Source organism: Equus caballus, chromosome 18, assembly GCF_041296265.1.
Source record: "Equus caballus isolate H_3958 breed thoroughbred chromosome 18, TB-T2T, whole genome shotgun sequence".
NCBI classification, from domain to species: domain Eukaryota; kingdom Metazoa; phylum Chordata; class Mammalia; order Perissodactyla; family Equidae; genus Equus; species Equus caballus.
The window spans coordinates 52,481,663-52,502,811 of record NC_091701.1 but is presented as its reverse complement, the minus strand read 5'-3'; the positions used below and the strand labels follow the sequence as shown (position 1 = coordinate 52,502,811).

General features: G+C 40.5%; 1 protein-coding gene across 7 annotated transcripts in view; it reads right to left on the bottom strand.

Moving 5' to 3' along the window:
* The window catches only part of RAPGEF4 (Rap guanine nucleotide exchange factor 4), a 296,495-nt gene that overhangs the window by 256,970 nt on the left and 18,376 nt on the right, over positions 1 to 21,149 (bottom strand). The gene's annotated exons all lie outside the window — the stretch shown is intronic.

Below are 21,149 nucleotides of genomic sequence, written 5' to 3'. Positions count from 1 at the left end.
AGAAAATGCGGTATATACATACAGTGGGATATTGTTCAGTCTTATTCAAAAATAAAGAAATCCTGCCATATGTGACAACATGGATGAACCTTGAGGACATTATGCTAAGAGAAATAAACCAGTCACTGAAGAACGAATACTGCACGATTCTACTCATACAAGACGTCTAAAAACGTCAAACTCGAGGCTGGCCCCGTGGCCAAGTGGTTAAGTTTGCAAGCTCCGCTGCAGGCGGCCCAGTGTTTCGTTGGTTCGAATCGTGGGCAGGGACATGGCACTGCTTATCAAACCACACTGAGGCAGCGTCCCACATGCCACAACTAGAAGGACCCACAACGAAGAATACACAGCTAGGTACTGGGGGGCTTTCGGGAGAAAAACGAAAAAATAAAAAAATCTTAAAATAGTCAAACTCATAGAAACAGAGAGTAGAATAGTGGTTGCCAGGGGCTGGAGAGAGTGGGAAATGGGGAGTTTCTGTGCAAGGGATATAAAGTTTCAGATATATAAGATGAGTAAGTTCTAGAGATGCGCCGTACAACATTGTGCCTATAGTTAATAACACTGTATTGTGCACTCAAAAATGTGTTGAGGGAGATCTCTAAGTGCTCTTAACACAATTTTTAAAAATGGAATATTTATCAGAAGTCAAGAATATTGACACTTATTCCTGTCACTAACATTAAGTCACTGTGTGATCTGGAAAGTGTCTCCAGTAAAAGCCTCCTTAGGAATCAAGTATGCATTTTCATTCATTCATTCACTCCTTCAACAAATACTTACTGGGCACTTACAAGGAGCCAGGCCCTATTCTATGACATCATTGTAAGAATGCTGACCTGCTTGATGGATTTTTTAGAGAGCTAAAAATGGCAAAATACTATGAAAACATGTTGCAATAAACAACACTGAAATATACTAAAACATTGGCGGGTTTCAACACCCAACATAATTGGGTGATGAGTCTCCTCGTTCCTTTCCTAAGAGTCTTTGGTCATTAGAAGAATTCACCCTGTAAATGAATAGTGTCAATTTCAACAGATGCTACGAATATTGAAGTAGTTACATTTTTTATTTGTTTGTCTGTTTGTTTGTTTGGGTGAAGAAGGTTGTCCTTGAACTAACATCTCTGCCAATCTTCCTCTATTTTGTATGTGGGACGCCACCACAGCATGGCTTGACAAGAAGTGTGTAGGTCTGCACTAGGCATCCAAACCCATGAACCCCGGGCCACCGAAGCAGAGCATGCAAACTTAACCACTATGTCACCAGGCTGGCCCCTAGTTAAATGTTTTTAAAGTGTAGAAATACATAGTAAATAGGAGTGAATATTAGTACAAACCCATGGAGGGAAATTTGATACTATCTACCAAAAATTAGAATATTTTAATACAATAATTCCAATTACAAGACTTCTGCAGATATTCTTGCACACATGTAAAATTATGTATGTACAAGGTTATGAAATAAAACATTTAAATATGAATATAAATAATGATAAATCTATACAATGGAATAGTATGCAAACATTAGAAAGAATGAGAAAGCTCTATGGATATGAAATAATCCAAGGTATCACTCAATAAAAAATAAGGCTTAAAACACAGTGAATAATGTGCTGTCACTGACATGTGGCAGAGAGAAGAAATATATACATATATTTTTATAAATGCATGGAAGTTTGGACAAGAAACTGGAAACCAGTGTCAGTGGTGACCTTCAGGGAATGAACTAAGTGACTGAGGTACAAAAGAGGGAAAGAGACTTAATTTTTGCTGTTTACCCAGAGTGAATATACACACAAAAATTATATAAAAATATTTCCAGAATCCAAACGCTTCTCATCCTTTGTACTCTTTCTGCCCTGAATCTGTGCCACCATCCTTTCTTCCCCAGGCCACGGCACTGGTCTCCTCTCAGCAGTACCTGCTTCCACCCTCGCCCTCTTAGAGTCACTTCTCCTAGAGGATCCAGAGCGATCCTTTTCAAATTTAAGTTGGATTATGTTGTGTCTCTGCTCTAAACTCTCCAGTGGCTCCCCATTGCTCTCAGAGAAAAAAAACAAAGTCCCCACATAATCTGGCCCCCACGCCCCTCTCCAGTCACCTATTTCCTTTGGAACCTCATCTTCTACTATTTTCCTCTTACTCCCTCTTCTCTAGACACACAAGTGTCTTTGCTGCACCTTGAAGGCCTCTGCTCCACCTCCGAGACCACATGACAGCTATTCCTTCTGCCTGGGATGCTTTTTCCCCAGATATCTGCAAGACTCACCCCTCACCTACTGCAAGTGTGAGCACAAACTCTCTTCTCAAGGAAGCCTACCCAGACTCTCCTACTTAAAACCACAGTCCTCTCAGCAGCACCTGACCCATCTTTACCCAGCATCCTCTTTTTCCACAGCATTAACACTTCCTAACATAATATTTATAATAATAAATAATTGACTTATTTATTTTGATGATTGCTTCCAGTAGAATGTAAGCTCCATAAAGGCAGGGATTTCTTCTGTTTGGATTACTGCTACATCTCCGCTACCTGGAACAGTGTCTGGCATAGAGTAGGTGCCCAATGAACGTTGTTGAAAGAATAAATATACTTTTGCGCCTTTTGCATTTGTACACATGAATGCATTATCATTAAAAGTTACTAACATTTCGAAGAAAATTCGAACATTACTTTTTGGTTAAGAAACAGCAAAATTTTTGCTGTTTTCTACCAGTCTTACAAAATCAGAGTAATAATGAATCCTCAGACTACCAGTGTTCTCAGTGAAAGAATACACAAAAAAAAACCACTTTGTCTTTCAATAACAGCTTATTTAGACACCAAGATTTCTTGTAGGATCCATTTATATTTTCCTTCAAGAGAGCTTGTTAGCCCATGCTAGTTTTCATAACTAATTTAGTAAATCTAAATGTTAAAAAATGTGACATTAAACTACTTATGTATTAAGCCTTTTCTGAAAGTAAAAACCATATGAGAACTGGAACCAATGCAGTTCTAAAGCTATATGTAGAAACAAGGAGGAACAGGTACCATTTTTTAAAGTGATGCACTCAAAGAAATCTATTCAACTAGGCCCAAATTAAAAATGGTTCTAAACTAGAATACATAATATAGCACCAGCAACCACAACAGGGCTCATTAATCCTGTGTGGAGATACTCAGACTGTTCCTATGGTAACTAATCTCTCCTGCTCCATAATACTCGTAATGGATATAAATATATTTAAATGGGGGGATGGGCCTGAATTTTATCTTAATTGGTAATTAACAGATAGGAAGAGAAAAACTGGTATGTAGACACATTGGGTCAAGACAGGTCTCTAGATTAGGGATGAGGTTATGGAAGCCTGAGTGTTCAGTCCTCATAAAGAACCAGAACTCAGGCAGGAGGACTGAATCACAGAAGAATTCCAGGGCTTCCAGCAAAGAATCCAAGCAAGGATAGGACAAAGAATTTAGCATGTCAACATAGGCATCATTTTGACCTAGAACCAAAGGTTTTCAACTAGAATTTATCTCACCAGCTTATCAACCTGTTATTGAACCACACATATTAGCCAAGTGTCAGTGGAAACTCTACAGGCATCTTTAGTTCCCTAGCAAAATCATCTCTATGTTTGATGCTCCAGGTTGGTCACGTAAGCATTACGCAGAATGGCAATTTATATTTTCTTAAATAAAAGGAATCTTCTATTAATTAAAAAAAAAACTATTCTTTCAATATAAAAGATGGAGAACTTCCACTTCTGGCTATGATGGATAACTGGTGCCAGATTAACCCTCCCACAGTAAACAATTTAAAAATTGAACAAAATACATGAAGCAACTGCTTTCAGACATTGGATAACAGGTAACACAGGACTATGACCCCAGAAAGAAGGGAAACACAAGAGGTAATCCACACAATACCTTCGATGTTTTACCTGGAGATATTTTGTGGAACACAGGCAGGGAGGGAGAACACAAGCAAAGCATGGCAGTCTCAATGGGCTGGTGTGACAGTGATTCAAATTCAGGGATGGTAAGGTTGCTGTGATTTGCAGTGAAGTGAACCAGAAAGAAGGAGCGGTTCATAGAAAGAGCTCCAAAATTTGGCAGGGGTCTTCTTGAGCCATTGGCTACAAATGTGCAGACCAATACTTATGAAGAGGGCTGGCAGACGACAGTTCCTGGGGGGTGTTACTGAATGGAAATTCTAGAGGTCACACAGTGCTGAGAGATATAGCAGCTCTGACAGCCAGAGCAGACAGAGCTCACTGATTACCCTGGACATTAACTGAGACTCCAAAATGACCACTCTAGCCTAAGACCTAGACCTACCCTAACAAGGCTTAAAAATAAGCCTCAATAGAAGCAGGCTGATTCGCCAGTAAGTTAACTGTCTATGAAACAGAAGCTGACATTCTTTAAAGAAAGAAACAATATTAAGATTCTCAATATCATAGCTTTACAATGTCTAGCACGTAACCAGAAATTACTGCATATGCAGAAAAACACAGTAAAATATAACTCATAACCCCCCAAAAAAGCAAATAGAAACAGACCCAGAGATAACAGATGTTGAAAATACCAAACAAGGACTTTATAACAGCTATTATAAATATGTTTAAAGATTTAAAAGAAAAGATTAGCATAATTTGTGAAAAGATGGAGAATATCAGTAGAGAAATAGATACCATAAAAAAAGAAGTAAATGAAAATTCTAAAACGGAAAAATACAAAATAAGAAGAGAAAAAAATTCACTGGATGCGTTTAAGACTAGATTGGGCACTACAGAAAAAAAGATCCCTGAACCTTAAGGCAGGCAGTTGAAATTATCCAAACTAAAGCACAGAGAGAAAAAAGGATAAAAAAAAAAATGAACAGAGGCTCAGTGACCTATGAGACAATATCAAAAAAGTTTAGTCTACATATAATTAAAGTCTCAGGAGAAGAGAGAGAAAATGAAGAAGAAAAACATATTTTAAGAAATAATGGCTGAAATGTTTTGACTAAAAAGGCAGTAAAAGACTCCAAAGAATCTAAAATGTTATAAAGCAAAATTTCTGCTTTGAGTATGGTGGATTAAAGATGGTCAAAAATGCTTTGTCATTATCTCCATCAAGAAGTGGGACTTCTTGGGGCCTGCCCAGTGACACAGCAGTTAAGTGCACACGTTCCACTTTGGCAGCCCAGGGTTTGCTGGTTCGGATCCCGGGTGCGGACATGGCACCACTTGTCACGCCATGCTGTGGTAGGCATCCCACATATAAAGTGGAGGAAGATGGGCACAGATGTTAGCTCAGGGCCAGTCTTCCTCAGTAAAAAGAGGAGGATTGGCAGTAGATGTTAGCTCAGGGCTAACCTTCCTCAAAAAAAAAAAAAGAAGTGGGACTTCTTAAGACTTTTACTGTTTGCAGATGACATGATTCTACATATAGAAAATCATAAAGAATCCACCAGAAAACTATTAGAAATAATCAACAACTACAGCAAAGTTGCAGGATACAAAATCAACTTACAAAAATCAGTTGCATCTCTATACACAAATAACGAACTAGCAGAAAGAGAATCAGGAATACAATCCCATTTACAATCACAACAAAAAGAATAAAATATCTAGGAATAAATTTAACCAAGGGTCTATACACTGAAAACTATAAGATATTATTGAAAGAAATTGCAAATGACTTAAAGAAATGGAAAGATATTCCACGCTCATGGATTGGAAGAATAAATATAGTTAAGATGCCCATATTACCTGAAGCAATCTACAGATTCAATGCAATCCCATTCAGAATCCCAATGACACTCTTTACAGAAATAGAACAAAGAATCCTATAATTTATATGGAACAAGAAAAGACCCTGAGTAGCCAAAGCAATCCTGAGAAAAAAGAACAAAGCTGGAGGCATCACAATCCCTGACTTCAAAATATACTACAAAGCTATAATAATCAAAACAGCATGGTACTGGTACAAAAACAGACACACAGATCAATGGAACAGAACTAACAGCCCAGAAATAAAACTATACATCAATGGACAGCTAATCTTTGACAAAGGAGCAAAGAACATACAACAGAGAAAGGAAAGTCTCTTCAGTAAATGGCGTTGGGAAAACTGGACAGCCACATGCAAAAGAATGAAAGTACACCATTATCTTACACTGTACACAAAAAGTAACTCTAAGCAGTATCTTTTCAAATACCATGTCTACTCAGGCAAGGGAAACAAAAGAAAAAATAAACAAATGAGATTGCATCAGACTAAAAAGCTTCTGCAAGGCAAAGGAAACCAAGAACAAAATGCAAAGACAACCCCAACTGGGAGGAAATATTTGCAAATTACATATCCAACAAGGGATTAATGTGCAAAATATATAAAGAACTCATACAACTCAACAGAAAAACAAACAACCTGATCAAAAAATGGGCAGACAATATGAACAGACATTTTTCCAAAGAAGATATACAGATGGCCAAAAAGCACATGAAAGGATGTTCAACATCACTAATTATTAGGGAGATGCAAATCAAAACTACAATGAGGTATCACCTCATGCTGGTCAGAATGGCTATAATTAGCAAGACAAGAAATAACAAATGTTGGAGAGGATGTAGAGAAAATGGAACCCTCATACACTGCTGGTGGGGATGAAAACTGGTGCAGCCACTGTGGAAAACAGTACAGAGATTTCTCAAAAAATTAAAAATAGAAATACCAGTGGCCAGTCCAGTGGTGTAGTGGTTAAGTTCATGTGCTGCACTTTGGTGGCCTGGGGTTCACAGGTTCAGATCCCGGGCGTGGACCTACACACCACTCGTTAAGCCATGCTGCGGCGGCATCCCACATACAAAATAGAGGAAGATTGGCACAGATGTTAGCTCAGCAACAATCTTCCTCAAGCAAAAAGAGGAAGATTGGCAACAGATATTAGCTCAGGGCCAATTTTCCTCACCAAAAAAACCCAAAAACGTACAATCCAGCTATCTTACTACTGGTTATCTATCCAGAGCACAAGAAATTAACAATTCAAAGGGATTTATGCATCCCTATGTTAACTGTAGCATTATTCACAATAGCCAAGATGTGGAAGCAACCCAAGTGCCCATTAACTGATGAACGGATAAAGAAAATGTGGTATATATACACAATGGAGTACTACTCAGCCATAAAAAAGACAAAACCATCCCACTTACAACATGGATGGACCTTGAGGGTATTATATTAACCGAAATAAGCCAGACAAAGACAAACACTGTATGATTTCTCTCACATGTGGAAGGTAAACAAATACACAGATAAGGAGAACAGATTAGTAGTTACCAGAGGTGATGGGGGTTGGGGGGGAGGGTGAAAGGGGTAAAGGGGCCCATACATATGGTGACATAAAAACTAGACTATTGGGGGTGAGCAGGATGCAGTCTATACAGAAACTGTTATATAATAATGTACCCTTGAAATTACACCATGTTATGAACCAATACGACCTCAATTAAATAATTAAATTTAAAAAAAAAGAAGTGGGACTTATTTCCCTTCCTCATGAATCTAGGCTGGCCCTGTGACCAACAGAATGTAGTGGAAGTGACACTATGTGACTTATGTTCAGCACTGCCACTAACAAGCTATACTACCTTGAGCAAGTTGCTTAACTCCCCTGGGCCTTGGCTTCCTCCTATCCAAAAGGGAGCCATGGGGCTAAATTCTCTCTGAGATCCTGTCCATCTTTAGGAAAGTTTCTGTTCTAAGAGAAGTTATATATTCAGCCAATAAACAAATAATAAATAAAAATAAGTCAAGATGCTACGTCAAAGTGTTACCATATAATTACTCGGCAGTTCAGCATCTGAGTATCTTAACCAAAAATGGGACAAGGTCGACCAGATGTACTGCTAAGTCAAAACACACCCAGGAACTTGGTTGGAATGATGTTCTCCGTACTGTATAGCTGGCTACGGCCTACAAACAAAAGATTATATCACACAGGGTCCTATCAGCTAAAGATGACTGGTAAACTAAAGATCACCCAGGGCATGGTAGGATGCATTTCTTACAGATATTCTCCCATTTTCTTCTCTGTCACAGTGCCCAGGCTTCAACAGTGAGTAGACTATTAAATAAATCTAGAGTTGGCTAGTACAGAAAACATTGAATATGATTTTTGATAAATTTTGTTCGGCTAAAACCTTTTGTCATACCCACCAAGACTAAGACACCTCATTTCCATGTTCCTACACTATAAATGCCAGAGAAAACAGATGCCTTGAATTTCATTCTTTTTGGAAACAGCTTCTGGTACCCCTTCAGAGTGCAACGTGGCAAGAGCAGTCCTCACCGACACAAATTTCCAGCGCGCCTCACTGCAGAGAATGAAACGCCCCGGGCGGCAACACGATCTGTGCCAAGGACATATGGCAGGGATTATGACTAGTCAGGGATGAAGATTCGATCTGACAGCCCTCCTTCTTACTGTTAGTCATTTTGGTTTTCAAAGTGATCAGAATCAATAGTCCAAGCCAGGTAGGCTGGTGTAGAGAAAGCTGATTTAATAAAAAGAAAGCTGGCCTTGCATATAGTGTCAGGCAAGGTTTGAATCATTGCTTCCAGCAATGATGACTACCCAGGCAATACGATGCCTCGCGATAGAGTCCCCAGTGGGCCAGTGGCTGGCCAAAGCCAACATCAGAAAGGGACCTTGGTACAGTCATATACGGTCCCTTTAGTAAATAGGTACTGTGACTCTGCATCCACATCAAAGACACAGCTCCAGTTTGAGAGATTATAACAGACTTCCTAAATGCTAGAAGCTGGCCACCTCTTCTAGTCCTGCTGTGAGGAATAGGGAGCCACTCCTCAGGGCCAGCAGGAATCAGATGCTCACACCATCCCAGTCCCAAGGCTCTGAGCAAGCAAAACAGGAAATACCTTCATCCCACAGCTTTTCTTCACCAGAGATAAAGGGCATCAGAATTTGGAATTTCAGTCTCCTACTTCTCTCATTCAACAAATCTGTTACCTGTCTACCAAGTTCAAAGCACAATGAAAAGTTCTTTGAGTTACAGGAAGAATAAGACTTTGATTCTGACCTAAAACAACTTGCAATCTATAAGGGGATCTAAGATCTCTGTCTACATGACAATAGTACAAGGATGGAAGCAGTCATATGGGTCCATATAAAGGTACACAGAGGTCCATATTACAACTCCGGTGGGGGGGAGGGGGGGGTCAGAGCTGGATGAGGTAAGAATGAGTAAAGAAGGCTTCACAGAGAACTTTTTCCCTCCAATTCTCAGCTTTTCACAGCATTTTAGATGAAATTTGAATTGGGTCATGGAGAGTGGGCAGAAACTGTATAAGCATAAACAGAGAGGGGAAAGTTTCCAGGCAACAAGACGGTAAAGCATGAGCAAAGGCAGGGAGGTAGGAAACTACAGGCCATGAGTAGCCAGTAGTTCCAATGGTTACTCAAAGAGGAAAACTGAGAAATAAGACTGGGATTCTATGAGGGCAGGGCTGGAACACCAGCCAGTGACAGAACAGACATTATTCCGCTAATCATGGGGGCCAGCAGAGATTTTAAGGGGACTGAAAAAATCAGAGCCATCATTTTGGAAAATTAGTCTTCTAACAGGAAATGAACTAGAGGAGAAAGGGACAAAAAGTATAGAGACTAATTAGGACAGAGCTTTAGGGCTCCATATGTCATACCTTTCAAAATATCATGCAGCCTTCATTTCCATGACACTTAAAAAAGTATCCACATGCTCATTCAGGGGTGGCAATAATCATACTTTCTTCTTCTCTCTCCAGTGCCCTCTTAGAAGTAGTGTGACACTAAGCCCAGCTTTTCCTGGGACAGTCATGGCTTATCCTACAGTCCCAGTGAAATTATTAATAGTGCCACCATTCACAAAAGTATCCTGGTTTGGACAATAAATTATCCACGTGCCAGGCTGAAGCTGTCTCCTTCCACGTCTCTGTGAGAGCTCTCCCGGACATCAGGGATACGGAATCAGTGCGGACAATTCACAGTCCGCTCCCCTCACTCGCTGTGTGGTGATCATGCAGCCAGTTTGTCTCTCTCTCCACGTCATCAGGTAATCCCCATTCTTCTGGCTTTAGAGCTTCTGCTCTCTTGTTCTCCAGCTCCAGGATAGCGGGGCAGAGCAAGACGCAGCTCTGATGGAGAAGGTGCTGGTGTTGGAGAGTCGGGGTCAGTTTGGGACAGTAGGGGAGGTGCAGGAAGAGGATACAGGATTCTCAATGCTGGGGCAGGGAGAGACGAAGGACAGGGGCCCTCCAGCTTTCGATGAGTAAGATTCTCGACCTTTCTCTCTTCTCATCTGCAAGTGTCAGTGGGTGTGTGAAGATGATGAAAGGGTACATGCAATGAAGGAAACTAAAAATGTAGCTTGACTGCATTTAATTATAGTCATTTATTTGAACATCAAAGGAACCATTTTTCCCTAATTACAATGCTGTCCAGGAACAAATATGTAAATCATGAAAGTACCTGATCAGTTTTCTTGTGTCTTTATTTGATTATAATAGTAAACTGTCTATACGCGTTCATAATTATGGTTGGTTACTTACATGGCATGATCATTTGTTTACATTATTGATTTCTTCTAATAGTAATAAATCATCTTATACAGGAAAAGATCTGGATTTTTCAGGCACCTGTGAACTCTTATGAGAAAGAAAATGCTAAGCCAACAGGAATGATCTTTAAAACCAAAGTAAATTTGCAAAAAGTGGCACTAAATTGCTTGGTGGGCCAAGATTACTAAATGAGGAGAACAATCCAGCCATTTAGATGGAATTCAACCTAACGAGTTTAGTCCAAGAAAGAGATCAAAGAGTGGATACTGACATTTCCTGGAAACCTGGGTGCTGAGCAGACTCAGAAAGCAGGTGCTTACAAATAATTAGTAATCCTGGGTTTACAACAAAACTAGTACAAATAGATAAAGAACACAAAATGTTTGATAGGAAAATAAACTTGACTCTTCCCCTAGACTATGGCAACTTTAGTGCTGGGAACACATCTGACAATTTGGTTACCTACCACAGTGTCTGGCACACAGTAGGTGCTTGGTTATTCACATATTCATTCAATAAACATACTATATACTTAATAAATCACTGATTAAATTCATTAAATTCATTTCATAATTCATTTTTACTCTAAGTATGTTTATTTTTATTCTTTGAATTCGAAAATTCTCTTTGAATCAGTGCCCAGTTTCAACAGTTATTACTTTCTACTGGATGGACAGCTTTTTATTTTTCCTTGAGAAACAGACATTTTTCTTCATAGATTAAATGCGGACTTTTATTTAACCTCCACTGAAGTCTACTCTATTGTTCTCAATATAACAACTGTATCCACTCTCCATATTGTTAGGAATTTACTTACTTGTAGGTGCATGTAAATTAACAGTTTAAAAATAACACTTAAAATGTCTTTAAAATAACACTTAGGACAGTTTTTCCTCCCTTAATTATAGAAATGCATTTGGGGAAAATATTAGGGGAAAAAATCACCCACAATTATAACCTCCTCAAATAACCTCGATTCACTCTACGTCTTTCCAATCTTTATCTAGCAAGCTGGCTCGCTAAAATCTAAAACGTGTTTTATTTTTCAAAAGCTGTACCTAACAATATGCGTTATTTTGTAACAAATGAATGTTTTACATTTCAGCCTATAACAGTGCTTCCCAACCTTTTTTAAATTCTTGGCATTCGTAGAAAATTAGTGGGATAAACTGACGCATGTCCCCAAGCCACCGCTGAAGCTGAAGCCACTCCGAAGGCTGAGGGAATCAGTGTCTCAAGCTTCACAACAGTGCACTTCAGTTAGGAAGTTCTGACCTAGAGAACCGGCTGTGTAAGTGTGACTGCTCAGGAACCAACCAGGGAAGTTTATTTCCTAAATCCACAGAACAAGAGATGTCAACATTCTTCAACTTAACATCCATCCAATATAGCGCCTAGTGAATGTCACCAAGTTATATGCTATATAGATACACGTGAACAGGAGGCACTCCCTCTCCTCAAGCTGCGTACATTCAAATGAGAAAGACCCTGAGGAAAACAACTATTACAACCTGATAAGCGCTGTTTGGGGAAGTTACAGTAAAAATAGCAGCTGGCATTTATTCTGTTCTTATTAGCGGCCAATCAATGTACTTGCTTTATGTATATTAACTCATTTAATCCTCACAATACCCTTATAAGGTAGGTATTATTACCCTGCAGATGGAGCTTGGAGATGTTGAACAACTTTCCCTCAATCTCACAGCCAGTGGGGGAGCCCAGAGCTGGAAGCTGGCCCACTGACTGCAGTCTTAGCCACCATACTTTTACCCAGGGCCATCCAAAGATGTGTGACTGCCCAGGCAGGCTGATCCCTGGGAGCCACTGCAAACATTCTCTGACTATTGGTTCGCAGTGTACTTAGCAGAGAGGCTGAGTACAGTGTAGGGAAGACAAAGGAGGAGGACCAGGCAGGGGCAGCCCTCAGCCACGGCCCAGATTTGCATATCTTGCTCAACAAACAAACAAACAAAAGTGGCTGTGCATACACACACCACCACCAAAACCAACAAACACTAAGCCTGCATCTAATTAGTGCCTCCCTCTTTAGAAGGGAGTTAAACCAGCGGTGGTGAGTCATGAGCACCTTATTAATCCACTCTCTCAGCACTTTATTAAAGTGGATCTCCCATCCCTAAAAAGTGTTCTTTGTGTGAACAAGCTGGTAAGCCAAGAGTTGCCAGATTTTGCGAATACAAATACAGGATACCCACTCAAATCTGAATTTCAGATAAATGTTGAATAATTTTCAGTCTGTTTTATCTGGGAAACCTAGGTAAAGCCAATTTTCCCCGTCTATTTCTGTTGATGTTTTAGAAGCTCTTATAGATTGGTGCCCCAAGGCCATCGCCTTGATGGCTCACGGCTTAGCCCAGCTCCGGTTCTGCCTGCTCCGTGATACAAAATCGGCTCTACGTTTCCACGTAGGAGATGGAAACGGTGATGAAGAGCCTGTGTACCTCATTGTTCTGTTCATTCTGCTCAGGGCGCATGCTCATCACCCCGATGGTATTCAGTGCTGTGAGAAAATGCAAGGAGAGCCGCAGGATAAACAGGAAGCTTCTACTCAGGGAATCAGTTTTACCAGAAGATTTTTGAGAAGAAAAGTTCTGTATTGTTTAATTTTTTAAAGAATTTATCATATGGATGTGCAGTAGATTTCTGGTTTTCCATCTTGGCCCACTACAAGTTTTTTCATGCAAACCAGGAGGCCATAAATATTTTTATGCACAGTAAAAGTACTGCCCGTTGGTACTTTGGCGTTACACGGGGATCCCCAGAATCAGCCCTGCATGCAAAAACAGTAAGCAACGTCTCTGGCGAGAAGGGCTAACGTCACCAGCGCCCACGGCTGGCACTCTTCCGCCTGAGTGTTCACGCCAGGAAGTGTGAATTCTGGATGAATCTATAGAACCTTTTCTTTTTTTTCCTTTTGGCTGCAAAAAATATACTGGCTCCCACAAACTAGTGCCACTTCCTATTGGAGTTGCTAAAAAATGTTTTTTTATAAATAGTTCCATTTTCCGTTTTAGTGAGTATCTCTAACATAACATCAACCAAAATGAAGAGCCTTTTTAATGATAGATGTATTTTTTCCCCACTACATTTTACAATGGCAATGCATTTCTTGTATGAATGACTGTCTGTCGGCACATTTGTTCTTTCAATGACCTTGAGCTCCCTGACTTTGATAGCTCCCAAGATTTCACCTGTTAGAGATCTGGACCTGTCTCTGCACACACAGTGCATACATTTTGTCAATAAACTCAGGCATCCAAACAACAGGAATCACTGAAAACCGTGGCACCTAGTGTCACCTTTGAAGCTTTCCACAATGAACTCGACAGGGAGGATGCTGGCAGACCCAGACCGCAGGCAGTGTGGTACACACAGAAATAGATCTATAAAGGACTGGATGTGTTTGTGTTTATTTCAGATAGAGGTTTTTATCTTTGTGGAGATACAAATAAGTCCAAATCTTTTTATATCTTGGGTAGGAAAATGATGAGCTATAACTGTACAAAACTATGACTTTTACGACATTCAAAAGCCAATTATGCACATTTTAAAGGAAAGTTGCCAGAATTTTTTGCAGCTAAGGACATCAGACTTGGCTAGAAGCAAGACAATCAAAAAGAAAACCAACAAGAAAATGGGGAAACTACTGGTAGCTTTCCTCGAGGATGGTTTCAGAATTATCTTGGAAAGTGAAACTCATAGGATAGAAGAAAATGTGGTAAAAACACTGCTCAATAGCTATGTCCAAATCTTTTTTTGGCCAAAAAAGGGGCAGACGAGCTGAAAAGATACTCCCATCAAAGAATTCCATCAAATAATAAATTGTACTGTGTTCGAAAGGCATGGCTGAACTGGCTGAAAGACAGAGGTTAACATGATTCTTTATCAAGCAGTTGGATAAAAGCAGGAATATAAATGATTCCCCCAAATATGTATAATGGTATAAACATAGAGTCACACGGATAGTAACTGAGGGTTAAAAACAAACACAAGAACAAACAAAATCTGGTTATGAATTTTCAACAGCACACATCTTAACAAGAGAATAAGAACAGAACTGTGAAGAAGCCTGAAGGTCGGCAGGGCTGGGCTGGAGAGTCAGACTTGGGAATCGTCGGCAGACGCATGTCAGTGGAACCCATGAGGAAGATGAGATTGTGCAGGGAGAGAAAGTTGCCTAATAAGAAAAAGAAGCGGAAAATGCAATCCTATGTAATACTTTTTCCTTTCTGCTTTCTCAGAAAACAAAGACAACAAATTGTTGTTGCCAACTTTCTTTCTTTCTTTTTTTTTTGAGGAAGATTAGCCCTGAGCTAACATTTATGCCCATCTTCCTCTATTTTATATGTGGGATGCCTGCCACAGCATGGCTTGATAAGTGATGCACAGGTCTGTGCCCGGGATCCAAACTGGCGAACCCCAGGCAGCTAAAGCAGAGTGTGTGAACTTAACCGATACACCACCAGGCCAGCTCCCTCAACTTTCTTTTTTTAATTTCAGCACTTTAGAAATAAGGGTCCATATACATGGAAGGTGCAAGAATTTTTTAAATTTTATCTCAAAGTCAGCTATCAATGAATTTCAAACACAAACTGGAAAATGGAGAAAGAGAATGCAATAATCAGCGATAAGAAGTTTGAAACACTAAAGAAAGAAATTACTAAAAAAAGACAAGGCACACACACATAGGCACTAGCATGAAGACAGAGAATGAGTCAGTACTGGCCAGAGAAGAGTTCGAAGACACAAAGTGCTGAAAGCTGAGGGCGGAGGGTTCTGCAGGACTGAACGATCAACAGGTCGAACGCTACAGAGATAATGTAACATAAGGACTAAACAGGTGACCTGGATTTAGCAATAACTAGCTCACAGGTAACCTCTGCCAGAGCGGCTTCTCTGGAAAAGTGGGAACAGTATGGGTTCTTAGATGTATATACTTTATTTTTGCACTTCTTTATGGTATAGTTGTCTATTATATTTTTTTTTAATTGTTTTTAAAGATTTTATTTTTCCTTTTTCTCCCAAAGCCCCCCAGTACATAGCTGTGTATTTTTAGTTGTGGGTCCTTCTAGTTGTGGCAGGTGGGATGCCACCCCAGCATGGCCCTACGATCGGTGCCATGTCCGCGCCCAGGATCTGAACCAGCGAAACCCCGAGCTGCCAAAGCAGAGCGCACGAACTTAACCACTCGGCTACGGGGCCGGCTCCTGTTATATTTTTTACATGAATGTTCATAGTAATTTCATATTTCCAGTATCAGCCAAAAACTGGAAATAATCCAAATGTCCATCAACAGATGTTTGGATAAACCAATTCCGTATATCCACGCAATGGACTACAACTCAGAAATGAAAAGATATGAGCTGTGGAGATACACAACACTGATAAATCTCAAAACAATTATGTTGAGTGAAAAGAGTCATCCACAAAAACTACCTATTGAATGATTCCACTTATACGAAACTCTAAAAATGCAAATTAATCTGTAGTGATACAAGGAGATCAGTTGCTGCTTGGAGATGAGAGGGGGTGGGGAGGGGTTGAAGGCAGGGAATATAAAAGGCACCAGAGAATTTAGGAGTGATGGGTATGCTCGCTCTCTTGATTGTAGTGATGGTTTCACAAGCGAACACATAAGCCAAAACTTACCAAATTGCATAATTTAGATATGTGTACTTTACTGTATGACCTTCTACCTCAATAAAGCTGTTTTTGATAAGTACATAAATAAAATAAAAGTGAGAATTCAGTTCCTCAATTAAACTGAAAAATATTATAGGATATAACAAATCACAAAATATCTTGTTTAATTCGAAATGATAAGCCCACTACTAAGGGAGGAGAACTCTAATGCACATATGGCATTGAAACACAAAATGGTTCTCAGATCACAATCCAGGAAAATCCCCACTGTCTACAAGCCTGGCTGTACCCAGGGTTCAGAACTGACAGTCACATCAGGTCCTCCCGTGAGTCTCCCAATCCAAGGTCTGAAGATACGGGGGAAATTCCTTAACAATATGCAGATTCCCTGTAAGCGCCCACAGCCCACGCAGCTCTCTCTCCCACTTCTACCTCCTAATAGTGGCAGCCAGAACAGAAGAGAAGGGAACCCACTACACAAACAGTAGAGTTGAATATGTCTAGGTTCTCTGGTCGACTCTGCTGGACACACCAACATCTAACACTCCTCAGGTGATTAGAAATCTACACAGAATTTGAAATATATTATGATGTACATCTGAACATAAACAAATAAATTAATTAATTTAAAAAAAAAAAAGAAAATACCAGGAAGTCATTGGCTGTGGCTGGACCCAGACTCATATACACATAGAACCCCAGCATCCGCACTACATACTCAGCACAAGCATAACCATTTCCCTCAGCTACCAGCTTCCCAGGGCCATGTTGATCTGGGTCCTCCGTCTCTGAGAGATGGCAGTCACTGGGGACAAAAAGACCATCCCGGGTCTCTATCTCCTGAGACAAATGAAGCAGAAGTTGGGTTTGCTGAATACTAAATAGGTCTTCAAAACAGTTCAGGGAAATGGAACAGCTCAATTCTTTTCTGAGTTTTTCTATCACTGTCTACACTGGGTTGAACAGTATCTCTTAAAAATTCACGTCCACCTGGAACGCAAATTGTGACCTTATTTGGAAATAGTGTCTTTTCAGACATAATTAGTTAAGATGAAGTAACACTGGACTAGGGCGAGCTCTAAATCCAATATTATTGGTGTCCTTATAAGAAGAGGAAAGGACACACAGAAAGAGATGCACAGGAAAGAAGACCGTGACACCACCGAGGCAGAGACTAGAGTGCTGCAGTGCAAGCCAAGCTATGCCAAGGATTGCCAGCCACCCTCAGAAGCTAGAGAGAAGCAAGGAACGATCTTCCCCTGGAGACTTCAGAGGAAGCAGGGCCCTGCCAACACCTTGATTTTGGACTACTAACCTTCAAAATTGTGACACAATAAACTTCCGTCGTTTTAAGCCACCCAGTTTGTGGCAATTTGTTATAGCAGCTGTAGGAAACTAATGCACAGTCACACCGAAATTCACCACTCCAAGACAAATTCACAGCCCCATGTTCAGTGCCGGCTCCAACTCTTTGATGAAGCCAACCAAACTGCCCAATAACAGGTTTCCACAGATTTGCTTCTTCCACAAAACTGAAAGCCCTCTGGATAAAAAGACTTCGGTCAGTCTCCATCAGCAAGGAGGGAGCCAGCTTAGACAGATGCTGTTTCTATACATCGCAGAGTACAGCTCCCCAAAGAACTCTCCACAAAAGGGGCAGGTCAGTGCTTTCTGGAGTTCAGCCCCAGATGCTCTTCAATTCAGGGCCTTTCCTCAGGCATTGGAACTGAAGACTCCCAGCTGCATCTGACAGGATGTGGACTCACTGCTACCCTTTGATTGGACAGATGAGACCATATCTTCCACCGTACACCCTGCCACACCCATCTCACCCATTGTCGTTTGACTGGATTTCCATTGAAAAGCCAAACACAATAAAGGCAGGGAATTCACTGACCTATGCAGGGTTGCAGGATTGCAGGATTTTGGGATGGTACTTCTGCAGGTTCTGTTTATTCACCCATCAATAAAATTTTACTTGGCATCTCCTTTGTGTAGGAAGTGTGTAAGGGGATAAAGTGTGTTTAATGGTGAACAAGAAAGACTTAAAGCATGAAATGGTACTTAGCATTACTTTTTACAAGTTGAGTAGTATTTCTATTAATTTGTGTACAGTTTCTTTCTTAGCGTAATCAAAAAATAACATAAAAGGAAATATCAATATGTAGATATTCAAAATATTGTAACATAATATTAACATACAAAGGTTTTAAAAAGGGACAAACAAGACAATATTTTCATTACATAAAAGTGGAAAAGTCAACATTAATTATTTATAACAAATTCCTTCAAAAGGTCTGTCTGTATTATCTAGCCATAGAAATTTTCAGGTCACTTTTTCCTAATCCATATATCACTAAGTCAAAATAATCAGTTCACAATTTATGTATTCTCGATAAACGGGAGCTTCTCAAGAGCAGGGAATTCATCATCTGAATGAGATGATAATCAAATGTATTGAATACCTATGACCCTCTGCTGTTCTCCCATCGACTCCTGCTTCTGTTTACCACTTTCACGCCACCCACTCTGGGAAAATCGGATCTGATCCCCCAGACTCAGGACCCCCCTGTGTATGTTCTCATTCCTAACCTGGTCCTTCACAGCATGTATGAAAATATATCAAACACTCCTCTGACTACTCGTTCAGTGTCTGTATCCCAGCTAACTTGCATAATGGCACGTTCTCTGTTCCCTTCTCAGGAACGAGCCCCCGCAGCAGAGTCACACACAGTGCATTGCTCAATGTAAGGTTAATGGATTAATATGAACTACACAAAAGTTTTATAAAGGATCCCTTCAAAAATTACTTCCTTGTTTCCATGTGAGTCAAGACAAGGAAAGTGGTTTATGTGGTGAAATAATGGTGTAGAAGGCGGCGTACACTTATTGAGGAAGGCATGGGGGAAGTGAGGTTCCGGATTTGAAGACTTCATCTTCTTCCAGGATCTCTTCAACCGATTGGCTCACCCAGTCAGAACAAGGCCTACCTTGCCATCTGTACAATCATACCAGACTCTCCCTTGGGAGATCTTCGTTTCAAAAATATAAGTTAGGGGCCAGCCTGGTGGCGCAGTGGTTAAGTTCGCACATTCTGCTTCGGCAGCCCAGGGTTCACCAGTTCGGATCCCGGGTGAGGACATGGCACCGCTTGGCAAGCCATGCTGTGGCAGGCATCCCACATATAAAGTAGAGGAAGATGGGCAAGGATGTTAGCTCAGGGCCAGTTTTTCTCAGCAAAAGGAGGAGGATTGGCAGCAGATGTTAGCTCAGGGCTAATCGGCCTCAAAAACAAACAAACAAAAAAAACAAAAAAATAAGTTAAAGCCTTTCCTTCTTTAATACTAGAAGACAATGCTGATTTTCACCACTCAACTCTGATAACAGCACACTGGCCTCTGTGGTTCCACAGGCACACTGTTCATTGTGTAATCCAGTCACTCAGAGCAGAGGCCTCCCAGGTCCACAGGCAATGTTTTGTCATTGGTCCACCAGCCCCTTCTCTATCGCACATCAATTAAGATAGTGGGTCTGTGCACATGCAAAGATATCCACTCCCCAACTTACATCATGGGACTCCTATGTATGCCCCTGTGTTAGACAGTGATATAGTCCAAATGCAAGGTAGGGATATGGGAAGCCTGAAGCCAGGGGGAGAGGGAGTTGCCGCTCACCAGCTGCAAGTGTCCATTATTGGTCTCCTCTTCTTCTGTCCTCTATCTCTGATAGGGCACAAGTGGAGCCTCCATCCGAGACAGAAGGCCTATTTATGCAGACAAATTCAGCCTCTGGGATTCCAAAAATCCCAGATAATTAATAATAACTAATAATTATCAGCTGAAATGGCAGAGGGAGTTGAGGGCTGAGTGGAAGATACCCCTTGACCAAAGAACTTTTTCTTAACCACTCTTGGGACACCATATAGAGTATAGCTCACAGTGATGAAGGTGTGACCCTCAGTGTGGCAGAATAAACAGTGGGGGCCAAGGTGAGGGCAGTCTACACCTCACTAGCTGAGCTTATGTGTGGAGTGGCTGGATTGCTGAAGAGGGACAAGTGCTAGATATAGGACAGGAAACAGAAGAGACTGTACACACTCGTCATTTAACATCATTCTTGGACCCCAAGTGGATGATGCAAGAGGATTTTTGGGTGGCTTCTGTAAAAGATGAGGTTCTGGTGCATAGGAGAAAGCAGTGTGTTTTGTAAACAAGTGGAAACAGGAGGGCACTTGCATTGAAAGTCATCCTAGGATCTAGTGATCTCCCTGTGCATTTCCGTATTACAGGCTATGCAGATTTAATTCAATCTCCTTTGTTCATTGTTCCTTCTTCTTTTCTGATATTCCAAGATTTCTTCTTTTCTCAGCTTCCTTTAGCCATTCTGTTAGAATATATCTGCTGGTGACAAATCCTCTTAGTTTTCCTTCCTCTGAGAATATCTTGATTTCTTCTTCATTCTTGAAGGCTATTTGCACTGGGTATAGAATTCTGGGTTGATACTTCTTTTCTTTCAGCACTTGAAAAATGTTGTTCCACTTCATTCCGGCTCCATGGTTTCTGATGAGAAATCCACTGTCATTCTAATTTTTCCCCCTATAGGTAAGGTAGCATTTCTCTCATGCGGCTTTTTAAGTATTCTTTTCTTTGACTTTAGCTTTCAGAAGTTTGATTACCTTGGCATGCATTTCTTTGGTTTTATCCTGTTTGGGGTTCAATCAACTTTTTGAATTTATAGGTTTATTTCTGTTGCCAAATTTGGTAAATTTTCATCCAGTACTTCTTCTAGTACTTTTTCAGCACCAATCTCTCCTCTCCTTCCAGGACTCCAATGAACACGAATGTTAGATCTTTTGTTATAGTCTCACAGACCCGAGTCTCTGTTCCTTTTTT